This window comes from Canis lupus, chromosome 28 (assembly GCF_048164855.1).
Source record: "Canis lupus baileyi chromosome 28, mCanLup2.hap1, whole genome shotgun sequence".
Lineage (NCBI taxonomy): Eukaryota > Metazoa > Chordata > Mammalia > Carnivora > Canidae > Canis > Canis lupus.
The window spans coordinates 12,385,931-12,406,532 of NC_132865.1; the positions used below are offsets into that span (position 1 = coordinate 12,385,931).

General features: G+C 35.7%; 1 protein-coding gene and 1 pseudogene across 10 annotated transcripts in view; one reads left to right on the forward strand and one right to left on the reverse strand.

The window, feature by feature from the left end:
* The window catches only part of LOC140620186 (zinc finger protein 385C-like), a 450,118-nt gene that overhangs the window by 238,719 nt on the left and 190,797 nt on the right, over positions 1 to 20,602 (reverse strand). The gene's annotated exons all lie outside the window — the stretch shown is intronic.
* LOC140620447 (U4 spliceosomal RNA) lies at positions 18,860 to 18,988 on the forward strand (annotated as a pseudogene).

The window sequence follows — 20,602 nt, forward strand, 5'->3', positions numbered from 1 at the left end:
TTCATTTATGTTGTCACAAATGGCAGAATTTTCCTCTTTTTTGAGGCTGAGTAATATTTTACTGTGTATGTCTGTGTATAATTAACATAACAAAGAAAGGGAGCAAGTAAATGGTATTAAACATCAATATATACTAGTAACACTTGTGAGTCATACACTCTTCTGTAAATATATTATACTTCAAATTAAGCTTATTTTGTAAAAGTTAAATACAGATGAACTCTACCATCTGAGTTTATCCTATTAATGAAAACTCAGCTAGAATAGCAAAACCATTTAATGTGTTACTTAAATTCCAGTGAATTAGTTGTGACATCTGCACTGTTATGTTCAAGAAAATCTTAAGGTTAAAATCTAGACTTAAAGAAGAGTGTCCAGATTACTTAGCATTTTACAAGTGGCAAAGAAGATTTGAGAATTGGTATGCTTGTGGTGAACAGTATCTCAGGTTTTAACTAGCTCTTTTTTCTTAATTCCTTACAGGAAGATTATTTTTTTTAATTTATTTTTTATTGGTGTTCAATTTACTAACATACAGAATAACACCCAGTGCCCGTCACCCCTTCACTCCCATCCCCCGCCCTCCTCCCCTTCTACCACCCCTAGTTCGTTTCCCAGAGTTAGCAGTCTTTACGTTCTGTCTCCCTTTCTGATATTTCCCACCCATTTCTTCTCCCTTCCCTTATATTCCCTTTCACTATTATTTATATTCCCCAAATGAATGAGAACATATAATGTTTGTCCTTCTCCGACTGACTTACTTCACTCAGCATAATACCCTCCAGTTCCATCCACGTTGAAGCAAATGGTGGGTATTTGTCATTTCTAATAGCTGAGTAATATTCCATTGTATACATAAACCACATCTTCTTTATCCATTCATCTTTCGTTGGACACCGAGGCTCCTTCCACAGTTTGGCTATCGTGGCCATTGCTGCTAGAAACATCGGGGTGCAGGTGTCCCTGCGTTTCATTGCATTTGTATCTTTGGGGTAAATCCCCAACAGTGCAATTGCTGGGTCGTAGGGCAGGTATATTTTTAACTGTTTGAGGAACCTCCACACAGTTTTCCAGAGTGGCTGCACCAGTTCACATTCCCACCAACAGTGTAAGAGGGTTCCCTTTTCTCCGCATCCTCTCCAACATTTGTGGTTTCCTGCCTTGTTAATTTTCCCCATTCTCACTGGAGTGAGGTGGTATCTCATTGTAGTTTTGATTTGTATTTCCCTGATGGCAAGTGATGCAGAACATTTTCTCATATGCATGTTGGCCATGTCTATGTCTTCCTCTGTGAGATTTCTGTTCATGTCTTTTGCCCATTTCATGATTGGATTGTTTGTTTCTTTGGTGTTGAGTTTAAGAAGTTCTTTATAGATCTTGGAAACTAGCCCTTTATCTGATATGTCATTTGCAAATATATTCTCCCATTCTGTAGGTTGTCTTTGAGTTTTGTTGACTGTATCCTTTGCTGTGCAAAAGCTTCTTATCTTGATGAAGTCCCAATAGTTCATTTTTGCTTTTGTTTCTTTTGCCTTCGCGGATGTATCAGCAAGAAGTTACTATGGCCGAGTTCAAAAAGGGTGTTGCCTGTGTTCTTCTCTAGGATTTTGATGGAATCTTGTCTCACATTTAGATCTTTCATCCATTTGGAAGATTATTTTTAATGGACAAATTGTTGGACAATACACACATTGTTTTCTAGGATGTCAGAAAGACCTGTGTTATAATTTTTTATTCCTTGTGTGTCTTCTCTCTTTGATGGGGAAGAAGAGAATGTGTCTTACTCATTGTTGCGCTACAATGAGTTGGCAAGGTCTAGGTTTAATATACATTCTTGAATAAAATTTTAATGTCATCACATTTACCTTGGAAAATTCTTTACCAAATTCTAAGTGCTTCTGAAATTATCTGCTGATAATTCAAAAAATCACATTAGTTAAGCCAAGTTAAATGTGGTTGACATAATTCTAGTCTGAGTACAGAAACAGTCTTCCTAACTGTACTGGTTTCTATCACACTTTTTGAATATTTTAGTTTTAATGTGAACTAATATAAAAATTACCCATGCTAATCAAATTTTCTTTACATCATGCATGTGCCACTTTTGTCAAGACAAACAGAAATCTGAGAAAACTCACTAAAGTCTTCTAAAGATCCTGTAGACAAGCCACTAAAGAATTCCTGAATAAGCATCTCATTAATAATCTTACCAATTTATTTATTGGTTAGTTCATTAAGTTTATGCATGAGCAATCCTGCTGTTCTTGCAAACAATTTACAAAAGTCTTCTAATGAAGCACGTCAAATTAGTAAGGCATTCATCAATTAAATAAAGCTCCACCACTACTTTCCACAGATTGATATGAACTCTGAATGCCTTACCTAGCCACAAAATTGGATAAATTCAAGTCCAATTAAATGAAATAAACTTTGTCTCTCCAGTATTATCTTTTATCCAAAACTAGTTGATAAGTTGTGTGCCTGCGCTATGGTACCTAAAATATGCATTACACTTCAATTAATTATATATATATATATATATATATATATATAATCAATTTTATATATATATAATCAATTATTGTGATTACATAAAAATGTTATTAACAAGAATTAAATATTAATTGGTGCTTAGGATGCCAAAGGCATTGATTTTGTGTTACATCTAAATTTTACATTTTCATTTTGTAGATGAATCAACTGAAACCCACCTAATGTAGTAGCTTTATCAAGCTTATGCAACTAGACAGTGGCAGAACTGGAAACTGACTGCAGATCCATTCATTCCTGTATTCATTTACAGACAACATGGTCTAGTGGCAATACCACCACTCTTAGTAGGATTATTTTTCCCACCACATTAACTAGACAATAAAATGCAACTATTTTAATACACATATGTGTAAATTTTCATTGTCTTAATACTTTTCCTAAACAATGATCACTCTTGAATGGTTAAATGTAACTGAAGAAATAGAAGCTATTTCCACATTAAGTGTATATGAACAGACTCCCTGATAAAGTTCAGTCCTTGTTCTGCACAGAGCCTCAAACCTCAATCTCTCCTATGGACACAAGACCAGGATGAACACCTTTGTTTAAAAATAACTTCTATTTCCTCCTTTTTTTTTTTCTTGTACATTTCTCCTTTAAATGACCATAAAATCTGATATAAAAAATTGTTTTGGCCATCCAATTTAGATGCCCTCTATACATTTAACACTCCCTCAGTCTTGAGGAGAATCTGAAAGAGAAGTTTTGTATAAAAACCTTACTGAAGGGATCCCTGGGTGGCGCAGCAGTTTGGCGCCTGCCTTTGGCCCAGGGCGTGATCCTGGAGACCCGGGATCGAGTCCCACGTCGGGCTCCCGGTGCATGGAGCCTGCTTCTCCCTCTGCCTATGTCTCTGCCTCTCTCTCTCTCTCTCTGTGTGACTATCATAAATAAATAAAAATTAAAAAAAAACCTTACTGAAAATAATGAAAGGAAATTTTTAATAACATAGAGAATGATGCATGGAACTCTCTTGGCCTATTTAAGTTCTTACCAGTTTTGGAAATGTGCTTCATTGTTTTTACTTGTAGATTTACTAAAAGGTAATTTTTTACTAGTTTCAGAAGACTTACAGACATGCAAATTCTGTACTAAAATATTTTTCCCTGAGGAGAGTGGAAAACAAAGTGATTATAAGTTGTAATGAAACTTAATAGACTTTTATTCTATTTTTGTATTAAATGGCTTATCGAAGGCTTAATTAGGCTTTGCAAATGCATCTGAATCTTCAAATATACCAAGCACATGTGTGATTCCAAGTATTTGACCTTTTTTGCTAAACTTTATTTATAAGTTCTGAATTTCTAGCTCTTCAGATCATTGAAAGGAATGGAGTTGAATGTTTGATAAATACAGATTAAATGTGTTAGGTGACATAGGCTGTCTGACTCCATTCCTAACCAATGAACATGTACATTCCGGCAGAATTAAAATCCATAAATGTTCCACCAACACATAGTAAAACTGTTTGATTTTCTCATTCGATGGAGCAAAGCTGAGCTTGATCAAACAACTACCCAGCAGGCTCTCCTCCTCCCTCCCCCAACCAATCCTCTTTGATTTTTCTAGGTCCATTTCTACAGCTCGGCCACAAATTGGAAGTTGGATTGATTCATTTCACCCTAGGATTGTTCAGATAGGTCACACAGGTGGCTTGGCTTTGATTCTTCCTTTTATTTTTGGCACTGGGATTAGTTCTTTTCTGTTCCTATCACCACTCGTTATCTCCCCCACTGAGTTTCGTTTTCTTCTGAAGCTCAGATACTTAAAGCAGGATAAGATTTTTTTTACTTCACTGTTTTTATCATCTCAACAATATATCTATCTGTAATGGGAACCCACCTGTGATTTACACCACTAGAACTAAAACTTAACTGTCCATGAAATTTATTGTATATTGTTTGATTCATTTACACCATGCTATGCAGACTCTGCGTTAAATTGTAAATTTGCCTTCACATTGTTTTCAGAGTGAATCATTGGTCATAGTTCATATGCAAATATGAAGTTAGCTGGCTCTTCTCTGAGAAATTTTTATTGCTTCATAAAATTTAGAGTTTGAGATGCTCTGAAATTCCTTTCACCCTCCTGAAGGGTCATGTTTAATTCTTCACTTGGGAAATATGTTTAGTTATTCTAGTCAAACTCTAGTAAGATAATTATGTTCAAAATCTCTTTTATTTTTTTTAAATGGAAAAGTTTCCTGCCATATATTATGCTAATTATAAGTTGATCAAGCAACATGAAATCTCCAACTAGGCAGAAATTCAGGTGTGGCCTATTTCAGAGTTGAATCCTCTTTTACTGCTGCTTAGATTGATGCCTGGAACAACCAGTGCTTCACCCTGGGACTACTTTAAGAACTTGCTAATTGGCATATATCACCCCAGTCTAGCTTTCTTTCTATCCTGTTGTTCAATAGCCCATTAGCAACTATTGTATTCCATTAATACCTATTTTAGTAAAGAACTAAAAAAAAAATAAAAAATAAAAAAAGCAAAAAAAAAAAGCCTTGTTGTGGAGAGCCTGTAGTTTCTTAGAGCACTATTACATTTACTCTATTTGTTACGTGAAATACATGACTGGCTACATTTTCGAGTAACAAATATATAGCTATTTGAATTTGAGGGTAGATTACTTTAGCGTGATTATGTACCTGTATTTTCCTTTACTTATTATTATCATAGGAAAAAACCTATTCTTGCAAATGTACTTATTAAATGCAAATCAACTTAAATTAAGGAGAATGTGTTTAGGTTCTGTTTGATAGGTGGTTCTGTAATACATAGGTTGTATACTTGAATTTTTTAAAAACATTAAGCTTTGGATAAAGATTATGACAAAGATCAGGCATATACTTAGCTAAAAGGAAAACACTGTCAGAGGACACAGAGTACTTGTTCTAAATTTTAATACTGGAATAGACAGTATTCACTCCATAAATCGGTCTTTAGGCATACCAACTGCATAGACATTTTACGGTTGATATTTGTTAGCCTCACTGTACCTATACTATTTAACTTAACACATGAGTCATAAAAACTCATCATTTCCCTAGTTTATAGTATGTCCTTGATAAGTGTGATTCCTTCTGATTCATTACAATTTTTCAGTGTGGATTTTATTTGAACAATTTTAAATATCATGTCAAATATTTGAGTTCCAAGAGTTTGAAGATGGGTGACTGTATGCTGTGAATGTGAGTACACAAAAACTCCCATTATTAATACTGCCTACATTTCTGTCCACCTTTTCAGCTTTAATTCTCAGCACTTCTAAACAGCTCTTGAGAACTACAGAGGTTCAGAAGAGTGCATAATGATCATGATCATGCTGGTGTTAAAGTATGTTCTATTATAGTCTTTAATAGAGGTTCTGTACTGTATTTCAGGTTCAAAAATATTACCAGAATCCTCTGATTTTGTTCATTCTCACATTCTTAGAGCCCAAGGCAGTTTCTTAAAATATAAGTAATCAAGTCTTTAGCTATCAACTGTTTCACATTCTTTTGTACCATACTTAATTTGCCCCTGGTTTTGAGTGCTGGTCACTGACATGAAGTTAAGAAAAAAAATACACTAAGTTGTTTTTAGAAACCTTCACAGTTAAATCTACTTTTCAATAGGCATTTTAGAATATGATGTGTTACTCAATATTGTCAAGTTGATGCCTAACACTGGAGACTATTGTAAAAGGATTCTGATTTTGAAGAAGGAAAACCTTTTTCTTATAAATACTGAGTAGTATATACTAGCTTAATTTTACTTAAAAACCATTAATGAGATTTCAAAACAAGTAAAGTAATAGCACAATAGGTTAGCAGAGAGTTGGAATGGAGGGAGTTAAGAGTTAAGTTTATGGTGAACCTTTGCAAAACAAAGTAAGGGTGCCCAGTTTACAAGTCATTGTTCTTACCAATAATGAGAGGATCTCAATCCACTTTAACCATTCTTTCTGATGAAAATAATTTTAACTTGCTTGACTTCCACAACTCAGAATGATCACAAAAATGAATGTAGAACTGAGAATCATATTTCTGGATTAGGTTGGCACTTGAAATAATACATCCACATTACCTTATAAAGGATGTTATCTTAATATTCTTCGTTTATAGACACAGAAACTAAGACACAGAGATATAAAGTAACATGGCTAAATCTGATGTCTCTCTTTCTTCTGATGCATTACTGACAATAGACTGAAGAAATGGGGAAAAACCAACCCTCACAAAACAGTAAGACTTATTTACATCAGCATTAAGCAATACAAAAACATAATAAATAATGTTAAAATAACAAAGGGATTCGATTTAATAACCACAAACTTTATTTAAAAACCTAGGAATTGGGATCCCTAGGTGGCGCAGCGGTTTGGCGCCTGCCTTCGGCCTAGGGCGCGATCCTGGAGACCCGGGATCGAATCCCACGTCGGGCTCCCAGTGCATGGAGCCTGCTTCTCCCTCTGCCTGTGTCTCTGCCTCTCTCTCTCTCTCTCTCTCTGTGACTATCATAAATAAATAAAAATTAAAAAAAAAAAAACCTAGGAATTACTTTAACCAAGAATATACAAGATCTCCATGTATTAACTTTTTTAACTTTAATAAAAAACATACAAAACATTGTGAACAAATTGACTGACATTTCACGATTTGGAATGGAACACTATTACCTGAAATCTCTATGTTAGTAGACAAAATTTTCATTTTATAGTTAAAAGAAAGGGAGGAAGGAATATAAATATTTTGTAAAGATTTATTTGAGAAAGAGACAGAGAATATGAGGGGAGGAGCAAAAATCTCAAATCAAGTCCCTGCTGAGTGCAGTCCCACATGGGGCTCAATCCAGGGAATCATGTTATCATGACCTGAGCCAAAATCAAGAGTTGGATACTAAAATGACTAATCCGCCCAGGCGCCCCAAGAATGTAATTTTTGAGTACTTTAAGACTTAAATTTTCTATACTAGATTCTGTTAGAAATTATTAAAATCAATATTTTGTGTAGGCAATAGAAATGGCATTTGACTACTCTACACTTCAAATGTTCTAAAGTCCATTAAAGAATTTTAAAATGAAGTAACAAAACCTGATCTCACCCATCCCTAATTATCTACATGATATTGTTCCATGTCTTCATTTCCACTATGCATCCTTTACTAAATAGTATAGCCACACTTTAGATGTCTTCATCGTTCTAAATTTCCATATCAAGACTAAAATTCAATATTCTCTTCTTTGACTATTCTTTTGTGTTCTCTCTTTAAGTTCAGCATTCTCTAAAATCCACCTTCACAGTCAACATTCTTTCTTATTTGCACATTCATCTCTCTGCTTGCTATACTCATAGTTCTAACCAGTCTGGATGTTCATCTGCCATTTTAGCAACATACGTTTAGTATGTAAGACCACTTACCTTCCTATCATTTTTATTTTTTTTAAGATTTTATTTATTATTTGAGAAAGTGAGTGAGCAAGAGAGCATGAGCAGGAGGAGGAGCAGAGGGAGAAGGAGAAGCAGACTCCCCACTGAGCAGGTTGCCTGATGCAGGGCTCCATTTGGGGGACTTCAGGATCATGACCTGAGCCAAAGGCAGTGCTTCACCAACTGAGCCATCTACGTGCCCCTCTATCATTTTTATACTGATCATTTTGCCCCAATCTCTGCTTTTCTATTCTAGTGCATAACAATGTTAGAGAAAGGTGTATGAGGCCATGGTCATTAGTTTTCTCAAAGGACAACCACTGATGATAGAATCAGTCTCATGGAAGGAGGCAAGTCCCAAGGTTAACTGGTAGAACTAAGAGTTGAATTAGTTAATTTGGGAATAACAAAATAGATTAAGTCAGGATATAACAATTAGAAGAAATGAACAGAGAGGGAAAGAGAGAAAACAAACAAGCAAAGATACAGAGAAAACAGGCAGAACCTTATTTTCTCAATCTCAGAATTTAAAATCCCAAGATCCTAACACTACTAGATAAAATATGTGGGCCTATATCAAGGGTGGTCTGCTCATATTCCACTCCTGGCCTGTAGGATCCTTACCTGAAGCTTCAATGAAATATAAGTTCAGCAGAAAGTACTAGGTACAACTCAGTGCAGAACTGTATCTGTTTTAAATAGTCTGGGAAGAAAGTTTGGGAAGTAGTTTGGGAAGAATATATGCTGCAAAAAATAAATGAGGTACATGAAGACTAAGAATATGATTAATGTATAAATGAGCTAACTTCAACCTGTCCTCTATAAAGAATATCCTGATACTGCTATTTAATTGCTTATTGGATTATCTTTACTTAGAGCCAGTGTTATTAAAGTATTTATTATGGAGTGATATAACCATTTTATTTAACTTGTCTCTACCAGCATTAATGTTTAGGAGGAAACTCAAAATTGGCAAAAGGCAAATAGATGCTCACTCCTTTAGTACTCCAAGCAAGTATTTGGAGTATAGGTAAATGCTAACTGGATTAATCTCCCTATCCTTAGCAACACCATGGAAGATTGATTTTATTCAGAAGAATGTTCTCCACATTTCTGTGACTACTTGGTACTCCTCTCTCATTCTTGACCACTCTGTTGAGAAACAGTTTTCATTTATTTTTCACTCATTCAATTATTTATTCAAAAGACTTTATACACCATCTACCAAGTTTCAAGCAATGTGCCAGATTCTAAAAACGACAATAATGGCAGAGTCCCTGTCCACAAGTAAGACACATTCAAAGAGCAGATAGAAAAATCATTAAGATACAATACTGTCTGTATAGTAACAAGAGTAATTTTAAAAACATATATATAAATCCAGTCATGTTACTCATTGTCAGAAGCTGTTAATTGCTTTTCATCCTATTTGGATGAAAACTTGAAACTTTAATCCTTGTCTCTTGGCTTACAGAGCACTGTATACCAGACTCCTTATCTCTTTAAGATAATATCCTTCACTCTTCCCCTCAATACCAAGTTCCAGACCTGCAGCCCCTCTTAGAACTCCACAAAGTTGCTATATATGTTCCTACATAGGGGAAAGGGGGGCTTTGCATTTCTCTGTCTACAGATCTTTGCGAAGCTAGCTTCTTAACATCATGAAGTATCTGCTAATGTCACTTTTTAAAAAAGATTTCTTCTTGACCAAAAAATCTAAATTAGTCACTTTCTCCCAATAACATTCTATCGCATCATACTTGTATACTTTCTTCAGCATGTATGATACTATTTAAAGTAATTTATTCATTTATGTGTTCATTTTTCATCCTGCCCACCAGACAGAGAAAACATCAAAGTTTGGAACTGTTTCTGCCCATTTCCATCCACACATTTTACTTTTGCTAATGAGGCCTAAATCTCAATCATGGAGGATGTTCTTTTTCCAAATGTGTTCCTTCCTTAAGTACTCTGCCTTAGCCACAGAGGGAGCAGCTGCTCCTTCAATATGTTATTCTTGGATTCTTTAGAGATCTATGGCAGCCCAAAAAATATCCCCTCACTCTAATCCCTAGAACCAGAGATATATTACTTTATATGGAATAAGGAAACTTAGAGATGTAATTAAGGTTATCAATTTTGAGATAGAAAGATCATCCTATATTATCTGAGTCTGTCAAATATAATTACATAAGCCCTTAAAAATAAAGAAACTTTCCCAGCTGTAGTCAAAGAGAGATATGATGATGGAAGAAGGATCAGAAAAATGCAACATAAGAAGGATTTAACCGTGGCTGGCTTTGAAGATGAGGAAACGGGTCATGAAGCAGAGTTTAAGTGGCTTTTAGAAACTGGAGAAGGCAAGGAAATGGATTCTCCACTAGGGAACACAGCCCTCCTGACATCTTAATTTTAGATCAGTAAAATACAGGCCAGACTTAAGACAAACAGAACTATATAATGTTGTAAATTTTTATTTTTTTAAGTCACTAAGTTTGTGGTAGTTTGTTACAGTGATAATAGAGAACTCAATACAATTTACAGTTTAGTTGTAATTCCCCTTTTGCAGTTAAATTCTTCATAACCTTCACATTACATTTTTTTTCCTATTCAACTTAGTAGTGCAATTTCTGTCTCTTGGCTAGACAGAATTGGTACTGGGAGTATTTCCAGGAGACAGACCCTCAAAGATGGGACTTTAGTATTGGTTTGGTTGTAGCCTTGGTTTCCAGCTCAAGTCCCAGATCCTTTCCAAGAGTAAATAGGAGTTGTGTAATCCATGGCATGCAGTGGAATCAAAAATAATGAAACTGCCCCCATCACTGATTGTGATAAGGTGCCAACTAAAACCAGTGTCTTGGGACTCAAGTGGCTGCTGCACTTGATTGTTATGGCACTGGTAGTGACTACAAATACTATATATAGCATCTTCACCGGAGCATTTACTGAAAGAAAATGCCAAACTCATATCCGTTAGTTCTTAGCTAAAATCATAGTCTGAAAACTGAAGAGCTGGGTTTTCTATTTACTGATTCTCAGGAATTTCCCTGATAGCTCACTGATTTCTCAGATAGATATCATACTAGTATCTCATAGATATTGGTACACTCAGTAGAGATTCCAGATTAAAGGTATTACTTCATGGAGATGGAGGTGGCACTATCAGCTTACTCAGTTGACTGAGTGAATTTGAATTCATTTGTGGCCTACTACACACAGATGAGGTCATATTCCCAACTCTCAGGCATGATGTGGGGAAGGAATTAAAAAGTCTTATGGATATAAGAATTAAATTTTATAAGAATTAAAGTCTTAAAGCCACAGGAATGTTGGCATGGATTTATCACATGTGACCTGCAAACTCAACCCAAATACATCCTCCAAAGATGCACAGGAGATACTCCTTTCACCAAAGCATGGAGAAATACATAAGTGAATTGAGCATTTCTGTTTTTGATAGTTAATCTCTTTTATAAGCCTTTTAGAGTTATTGGAATACCAACATTGAGAAAATCTTTCTGATTTCAATGTATGTTATACACTCTGGATACCATAAGCCAAGTGGCAACATTTAACCATCAAAGACAAGAGGAGCACATTATCCATTAAGGGTATCAGTGAAATACCAGTGATCAGAACAAAATGAAAGCAGCCTCCCAAAGTGCAGCCAGTATTGAAGGGGCTCATGATAATCAAGTAGACAATATGATTGCTCTGTGGATGTTGGTCAACTTCTTTTACCAGAAACCCCAATACTTTCTGAATGAGCCCCAAATAAAAGTGGCCATGGAGGCATAAATGAAGACTTCAGATGGGCTCAATATCATGGACATATGTGTTCTTAGCAACTCTAATCTGGCAACTGCTCCTACTGAGTACCTAATCTGCAAAAAGCAGAGAACAACACTAAACCCTGATATGGCACCAATTCCCAAGGCACTAGCCAGCCACCTGGTGACAGATTGATTACACTGAATCTAATTCATAATAAAAGGGTCAAAAGCCCATTTCACTTGGAATAGACACATACTCTGGATACGGAATTGCTTGCCATGCCCGTAATTCATCTGCCAGCACAAATATCCACAAACTCATAGATGAATTCCTTATCCATCATCATGGCATTCTGCATAGCATTTATTTCTGGTAAAGGAATTATTTCATAGCAAATGTCATGCAGTAAAGGCTCAAGGCTATGGAAATAACTGATCTTACCATATACTCTATCACCTAGAAGCAGCTGGTCTAATTAGAAGGTGTAATGACTTACCAAAAACTCATTTTTGGTGCCAGTTGGGAAGCAACTGGCTTGTCTTACAGATGGTGAATATCCTTTGAACTAGAGATCATAGTATGGTGTTGTCTTCCCTAGATACAGAATATATGGGTCCTGGAATCAAAGGGTAATCACTGCACTGGTTCCTCTTCCTTTACAACATACTAAGGCACTCCCATAACTTCTGCTGTCTTTCCTGAAAACTTTGAGCTCTCTGGTTTGGAGGTTTTAGTCCCCAATGGAGGAATGCTTTCACCATGAAACACAACAATGGTTCCCTTAAATTGTAAGGTGTACTTGCCACTTGACCATTTGGGGCTCTTGATGCCACTGAATCAGCAGGCAAAAAAAGGAGTTATCTTACTGGCTGGAGTGTTCAGCCCAATTACCAAGGAGAAATTGGGTAAATGCTATACAATTGAGGGAAAAGAGCACTATGTCTAGAATCCAGGAAATTCTCTCATGACTTTTAGTACTTAAAAGGAAAACTTAATTTACAAAACTATAGCAAGCCAAAAAAGGACTGTTGGGAATGGGAATGAGTATTTGAGCAACTTCAACAGATAAAATCCCAACCAACTGAGGCTCCTGTCGAGAGCAAGGTAATATATAACGGTAGTAGAAAAAGGTAGTCATAGGCCAATTACAAACTTGTAACCAGTAATGGGATCAAAATATATAGTAGCTTTGTTTGTTTTCTTTTTGTCTATGCATATGTTTATATATGCTAGTTATTTTCTTCTTCTATATCCTTGTACTCAATAATTTACATACAAATTGTCACAGGTGAACTTTATAATTTTGATTTTAGGTAACATAAAATTCAATGGGACTGTGATAGAATTTGAGGAGTAATTTAGTATAGCTAGCAATGGATACAATGGCTCTTGGTAATCAGTTTCTTCACCTTTCAGATAAGAGGTGACAACTTTGCTTAAACTAATTGTAGCTCTACCTCATCAAATGGGAACAAAGAGCTGTTTTGTTACTATATCTGAAGGAGTGGATAGTGCCACTTAACAACTCTTTGCCTCCCAGCTACAAATTCTTCTTTGCCTTGTTTATGATACTGAATCTGAATCTTGCAAGCATTTCTACTTTGCCAGTTGGCACAATGTTAAACTGTAAGTAAAGAGCACAAGAGATACACCTGGATGGCTCAGTGGGTTAAGGACTCTTGATTCCAGCTTAGTCATGATCTCAGCCCCATATTGGGCTCCACACCCACTATGGAGCTTAAGATTCTCTCTCTCCCTTGGCCTCTCCCTCTTTCTGTCTGTCTATTAAAGAGAACAACAACAACAACAACACTGCAAGAGGAATGGTTCTAGCCTTGGTATGCTTTTGTTCCTGTTCGGCAGTGCACAGCCACCATTGGGATGCAGGACATCCAGGGGCATTCACTCTCCAGTGAGTTCCATAAGTAGTCTGGACAAGGTGGGGGGACTCCCAGGGAATTTCAATTGCACCCCAGCAAGTGGCTCGTCAACAAGATTTACCAGATACCCAGTGAAAAGCTTCCCAAGCAAGTGTTGATGGCACTCCAATGGAAAGCATCTCAGGATGTCACGCTGGTAGCCTAATGGATGGCTTCTAAGCACATCATTCCCCATCAGGTAGTTCCCTGTTTGCCAGCCCCTGACAGTGGCTTCTCAGCCAAATTCTCTACCATCCAACAGAACTATATCCAGATTCTTTCCAGGAAGGTCAGAATCTCAGTCTTTGGAGTGGGAAATCTTTTCCCACTGTATTTCTTCCTTTGGTCATGCTCTCAGCACTAAAAGTAGTAGCTGGTCTCTGTAACTACTATTCTTGTATTCTACAGGGTTCTCTTTACCCCTTAATAATAGTTGCCTATAATTAGTTAATAATTTTTTTAATTAAATGTTCTATGTTCATTTCTGTTTTCTGACTGGATCCTGACATATACCCATTTATATAAGCTCTGCAAAAATAAGGACTTAGTTTATTTCCGGCTGTACCCCAAAAGTCTAGAACATTATCTGATTAAGTCAGCATATCAATAAATGTTTGTTGAAGTAATCAAACTGCTGGCTCATTAGACATTGTAAATTGAAGATAAGTAAGTCAAAGATGGCAGCTATGTTATTGATATAAGAATCTGAGTGGATGGTGAGGTCACTGAGAGAACTCATAAGAGTCAGATTGGGTTCAGATGAACTTAAGTTACAGATTTAAAATATTAATCAGCAAATGGATATGGGATATTGACTAAATAACCAGAGTGTGTAAAATGCCCTGGGAAATACCACATAAGATATTAACAGAAGTAAAAACTTCTAAGAAGCAGCAGTTAGAATCAAAAATGTAAGAAAATGGTGATGTGGAAATAAAAAATTTCCCATGTTCTCAATGCTCAACTCCTACTCAAATTCCACCTCCCACTCAAATACCAAAGCATCACAGATAAATGTGTTTCTAGTGTCACTGAAGTAAGTATCATTTACAATCTCTTGGCTCTGCACATAATTTTCTCACAATACAAAAATAGACAATCACAGCATATTTTTCATGTAATTTTTAAAAATTTTTAAAAGATTTTATTTATTTATTCATGAGAGACACGCAGAAAGAGAGACATAGGTAGGGGGAGAAGCAGGTCCCCTGTGGAGGTGGGACTCGATCCCAGGATCCAGGGATCAAGACCAGAGCCGAAGGCAGACATTTCAACTACCAAGCCACCCAGGTGCCCCTATTTTTCATGCAATTAAAAAAAATAAATAACTACAAGGATATGCATAGGCAAGTCACAAGGTCAAGCCACAGAAAGGCTAATAAAAATTTGCTATCAAATCACTACAAATAAAATCACTAATATAATCTATTCACTACAAATTACACTTAAAAATTCAAATTGAGTAAAAAAATAAAACAGATGTAAATTTTGACTACCAGATTTACAGAGATTTTTGAAAAGTGGTAATTCCTTTATGAGTAGTGATGATGTCACACTCTCACAACTCACGGAAGTATAAATGGGACTAACAGTTACCAATATGGATCAAAAATATTTAGAAATGTGCATTGCTTTATATTCAAAAATATTTCTGGAAAATTTTCTTATGAAAATAAATAAATATTAAGATTAAAATATATTTAGGGGCACCCTGGGTGGCTCAGTGGTTGAGCGTTGCCTTTGGCTCAGGTAGTGATCCTGGGATCATGGGATCAGGTCCCACATTGGGATCCTCAATGGGAGCCTGCTTCTCACACTGCCTGTGTCTCTGCCTCTCTCTCCGTGTGTCTCTTATGAATAAATACATAAAATCTTTTTAAAAATTTAAATATATTTAGATAATTGAAATATCCAGTAATAGGAAAGTAAAAATAAACTATGATGTACAGAAGATATGATGTAATGATTAAAATGTTATAGAAACACATTTATTAATATATATTTATACTCTGCTCAGTTTGCCATAACAAACACCACATTCTAGGTAACTTAAACAGCAGAAATTTATTTTCTCATAGTTCTGGAGGCTGGAGGTCCAGTCCAAGATCAAGGAGCCAAAAGGATGATTTCTGGTGAGAACTCTTTCCTAGGTTGGCAGAAGGCACCTTCTCACTGTATCTCACCTAAACTTTTCTCTGTGCTCAGAGAGACTACTCTGGTGACTTCTCTTCTTACAAGGATACTAAACCTATCTGATTAGAGTTACAGCCTTATGACCTCTTTTAACCTTAATACCTTCTTTAGAGACCCTATTTCCAAATATAGTAACACTGGGGGCTGGGACTTCAATATGAATGCGGGGAGGGCACAATCCAGTCCGTAACAATGTACAAAGATGATCAATGATATATCAGTAAATATAAAGGGAGGTTATAAATTATGAAAAAAGTGCAATCTCATTTTTTAACAATAAAAGCAAGAAACATATACCTCAATGTTAATAATGAAGCCCAAGAGTATTAAATTATGGATTTTAATATTCCTATTTTGTTTTTAATATTTTCTATTTTTTAATATAAGGAACTTCTGCATATTGTGTAGTAAGAAAAAATTGTATTTAGAATTAAATAAATGTACACAGCTTAAATAAGCATGCATCAGTATGCCATGTCATCATACTTCACTAATTCTTCTCCTTGTTTAGGTCAGTTGGGCAATATGCAAATGGATAAAAGAGCATACATTGTATTATATATGTAAAATCAATTTGCATGAAATAAATCTCAGTGGGAAGCTGCTCTGGAAAATGGTGGATTAAAGATGAGTGCAAGGCAACACGTTACTAAGAATTTTGAACAGATAAGAAGGTCAGTATTATTTGTTCACCTGAAATTTGTCTAGCCTGGTGTGGATTGGCCACACACAGCTGTGTGAAGATAGAAGAAAGATGTTTAGGTTCTTTATCTGACAATCTGCAGCTAGTCATCACATAGCTGGATTTTATGAAAAAGGTCATTGTAACTGTTTAATTATTCGCTTTTAATGGCATTCTTCCTGTTTAGCTTCATTGTCCTAGGATCTTCCCCCCGCCAAAAGGCATAACTTTGGGAAAATGGCATTTTCCTACATTTGTATTTAGGTCTATTTATTATCCCAGGGAAAAATTCTAGAGAGAAATCCACTAGTATTGGTAAAATAGTATTGAACTATTGTCTCAACTAACTCAAATCATTTCCAGTATAGAGAACAAATTCCACTTTTATCTTGCTAACTTTTTGTGCAGAAGTTTGCAAAGAAACACCCATAGCTCAAGGTAAACCTAGAAACCCTAATGTACAAATAATGAGGCAGATTTTTATTTTTATTTTTTTAAGATTTCATTTATTTGAGAGAGAGCAAGAATGCAGGAAAGTGAGCAGAGTGGAGGAGCAGAGGTGGAGGGAGAAGTAGGCTACCGGCTGAGGAGGGAGCCCGATGAGGGCTCCACACGGGGCTCCATCCCAGGACCCAGGATCATGACCTGAGCCAAAAGCAGATGCTTAACTAACAGAGCCACCCAGGTACCCTGAGGCAGACTTTTATAAACTTTTATTTTTCAGAGGATATATATGTAAAAAAAAAGTTATTTTTTCTTGGCAGTTTCCACTTATGACAATAAAATTTCTTGTTGCCATAATCTTCCAGTACATTTCTCTGCACACAGTGGGTGCTCAGCAAATGTTGCTGACTAAATTGCATTAAGGATTGAAGTGAAGTGTTGTGATTATTTTCAGTTGGTTGCCATAGGAACAGCAGAAAAACCTATTGTTGAACTCAACCTTTTTTAAGTACCTTCCCTAGGCAGATGAGAAAACCTGAAGTGTAGGAGGGAGAAGCTGGCTGAACCCACACTGGGAAGTCCTTTACTGACCCTGACCACAATGCATTATAATTAATTGTTTTGTGTTTTTCTGCTTTGGTTCTCTAATTAGACTATACATTTCTGCAGGAGAAATAACATTTTTTATTGTCTACTCTGAGCCAGTGATTTGCATACATTTTCCCCCAAATCCTGCAAATAGGTAACATTAATATCCACTTTTAAGAAAAGGAAGTTTTTAAAAACTAGTGCAAAGTGTCACACCTGGCAATAGGCTCTGGTGTGTTGATTCCAGCAATTCTAAGAACTTGAAACTGCCATTTTGTACATTTGTTACGCTTACTCTTTATTGCTCAATACAATCAGCATTCAAAGATCAACAGCAAAGCACTCAACTCTTGAACTGGTATAATGTCAAATTTGCAAGCAATATTTGGGAGTGTCTACTTAAAACAAACTTTCTCATTTTATATTTACATGTCTACATTTTAAACAGGCCAATAAATGGAACTTTTCCATACCTTCTCAATATCTCAATATTATTTTCAGCGATTATGTAACTGAAATTTCTAGAGATTCTTTGGTCAGATCATAAACAGATTTAAGCACATGGGCTTTTAAGGTCTAATTACAGAACAGTGATTCCCAAACCAGGATGGACACATATACTAAAGAATTTTTGGAAATTACACATATATATATTTTTTAATATTTTATTTATTTATTCATGAGAGACACACAGAGAGAGAGAGAGAGGCAGAGACACAGGCAGAGGGAGAAGCACGCTCCCAGCAAGGAGCCTGATGCGGGACTTGATTCTGGACCCCAGGATCACACCCTGAGCAGAAGGCAGACTTCAACCGCTGAGCCACCCAGGTATCCCAGAAATTACAGATATTAAGTACCACGTTAGATCTATTTTATCCTAATCTCTGGCAATAGAATCACAATTAAAACCAGATAAATAGAAAAACTAATGTAGTGTTGTATGCCAACCATACTCAAGTAAAAGAACTTCTTTTAATAAAATTAAAAAACGGATTAATACACTTGACTCATCTGTTTCTAATAGATGTGTGTAAATTTTTGCTTATAATTCTTTAACTTCTTGCTTTATACATGGTTGTGGATTTGTCCTTTTCTGTTTATAACTCTACCGGTTTTTATTTTATACATTCCCAAACTATATTGCTAGATATATCTAGCAATTGATTGCTATGTATTGTTGGTATGTCATCTTTCCTATCATTTTGTAGTATCTTTTTTCTGCTGTAATTAATGAACTTAAAAATAAAGTGTAAAAAAAAGGACTTAAAAATAGAAATTTGAAACTATAGCTTTGCGCAGTATCAGTATTGTAGCCAATGAGGTTTATCCGAGGCGCAATTATTGCTAATAGAAATTTGAAACTATAAACAAAAACAACATATCTCCCTATTTTGATTGTGATATCCAGTCAGAAGAAAAAAATTACTGCTCTGAGATACTGATTAGATATGAGAAAATATAAGAGATTTTAAATGTTAGGTGGAAATATCTCTTTAATTATTTTGACCTAATGGAAATATTTTTAAATTAAAAATAATTTACCATCAAAGAATGAAGAGAAATCATAATCTAAAAGAGGGGAGGATTAAATGAGTAGGAAAGTAAAAACAAAAGATATATACTGAATTTCAGGATTTTTCAGCACTGACTGAGTTTTGTACAAATAATTTAAGTAGGAGAGAATTTCTTTAATATTTAAAGGGAACATCTTATTTTAGAAATGCATTTTATTTTTTATTTAAAAAGTCTACTAAGGACCCTGAAGAAAATATGACAAACTTTATAATTCAGAAGTACAGACAGGATACTGGAAAGATTAGAAACTGGAATTTGCAGACACAGTATAGAACTTATTTTGTTGACTTAAATATTACAAAGTACAAGGATAAAAAACAAGATAAAACAGTTAGTTTATGTTCAGAATAAGTATGATTCAGCAATTGACTGGTAATCCAAAGTAAACAGAGAAAGAAAGATATTCAAGACTTTTTTTTCTTTTTTAAAACTGGCAAGACAATAACATAATTATGAGGAAAAAAAAGTATTCATTACTTGGTTTATCAGTCTGGCATATTCTTTAGAAACAAATGGCATGCTCAAATTTCATAAGTTGAGGAGAATTTAATTGAGACTATCCACCACTCATAAAAATGTACCAAAGAGTGGATAAAACTTCAGTTAGAGTTTGATATATCTGGGATAGAAACAATGGGCCTCTGCTAAGACTAAAGCCTGAAATGAAGAAAGGAGAAGGCACTTTTCAGAACTAAAAGACTGAAAGAGCCAGGTGAACTGCGTCTCTGGAGGGGAGCAGGACTCAGCTGGCCAATGGGGACCCAGAAGGTAAGAAGGAATTCCTGACTTCTATCTTCTCTCTCATGAGATCCCTGGCAATTCTCCCCAAAGGCAGAACTCAACCAGATGAGGCACAGAGAAGAGAAAAGGTAGAGAAAAGTGGTGAGTGGAGTAAAACATCCAGGAAGAGGCCACATAAAATGAACAGACTGATTTTATTTTATTTTTTATTTTTTTGAACAGACTGATTTTAAAGCCCGGTAAGATTTAAAATCTTTTTTTTTTTTAAGATTTTATTTATTTATTCATGAGAGACACACAGAGATTGAGAGAGAGGCAGAGACACAGGCAGAGGGAGAAGCAGGCTCCATGCAGGGAGCCCTATGTGGGACTCAATCCCGGGACTCCAGGATCACGCCCTGGGCCAAAGGGAGGCGCCAAACCGCTGAGCCACCTAAGGATCCCCAAGATTCAAAATCTTGAAGGACAGATGTTGAACTATAACGCAAGTCTGATTCTCAGAACTGAAGTCAGAGTAGGAAGCGATTTAGTGGCCATCTAAGTAAGGATTTATGATAATGCAGTGTAATAAAAGAAGGGTTTCAAAAACAGAATCTTGGCTTACACTTCCAAATAAATTAGTGAAAAAGAGGATCAAATGAAGATGGACTATAAATATCAAAGGCCTAAAAAGAAGACACAAAGGCAGGTCTTTAGTGTGGTACTTGCTTTCAA